We start from the raw sequence: 661 nt of genomic DNA, 5'->3' as shown, positions 1-661 counted from the left end.
CTCCCGCGGCTCTTCCGTGGCTTGCCTGTCGCCGGCGGGCGGGCGGCTGCGCATCGCGTGGCGCGTCGCCGGGTACGACCATACTTGGCCGAGTGCACCACATCCCGTCCGATTTGTGAAGTTAAGCGGCCACAGGCCTCGTTAGTACGGCGATCAGTGATGGCGCTGGAACCCGGGGTGCCGTACCCTTCCCATTATTTTTTTTTTTTTCCGCCACCGCGCGCCGCCAGTCGCTTCTTCACCGCGCCGGGGCGGGCGGTGGGTGGGCTCTCCGAGCGCGCGGGCGCCGCAGCAAAAAAGAAAAATTACTGACGCAGTTTCCGCGCCACATGTGGGGAAGCGAGGCGTCCGGAGGCTTCATGGCAAAATCCGGAAAAGGGCCTGCGGAGCTTCATTTTTAAATTTGTTCTTGCCTTTTTTCCTACCGTTTTTTTTTCTATTTTCATCATCTCCCGCGGCTCTTCCGTGGCTTGCCTGTCGCCGGCGGGCGGGCGGCTGCGCATCGCGTGGCGCGTCGCCGGGTACGACCATACTTGGCCGAGTGCACCACATCCCGTCCGATTTGTGAAGTTAAGCGGCCACAGGCCTCGTTAGTACGGCGATCAGTGATGGCGCTGGAACCCGGGGTGCCGTACCCTTCCCACTATTTTTTTTTTTTTCC

The 661-nt window shown here is 60.7% G+C and overlaps 2 non-coding genes across 2 annotated transcripts; both read right to left on the bottom strand.

Moving 5' to 3' along the window:
• Positions 1 to 70: 70 nt before the first annotated feature.
• Positions 71 to 180, bottom strand: Tc00.1047053483657.20. Its single transcript, XR_008254941.1, has one exon. It is a non-coding gene; the product is annotated as a 5S ribosomal RNA (M5) (ribosomal RNA).
• A 339-nt stretch (positions 181 to 519) lies between these two features.
• Positions 520 to 629, bottom strand: Tc00.1047053483657.10. The gene has a single exon (XR_008254940.1). It is a non-coding gene; the product is annotated as a 5S ribosomal RNA (M5) (ribosomal RNA).
• Positions 630 to 661: the final 32 nt, after the last annotated feature.

The sequence above is a fragment of the Trypanosoma cruzi genome (genome assembly GCF_000209065.1).
Source record: "Trypanosoma cruzi strain CL Brener chromosome Unknown tcruzi_1047053483657, whole genome shotgun sequence".
Lineage (NCBI taxonomy): Eukaryota > Euglenozoa > Kinetoplastea > Trypanosomatida > Trypanosomatidae > Trypanosoma > Trypanosoma cruzi.
The sequence above is the reverse complement of the archived record's forward strand: the minus strand, read 5'-3'. Positions and strand labels throughout refer to the sequence as shown.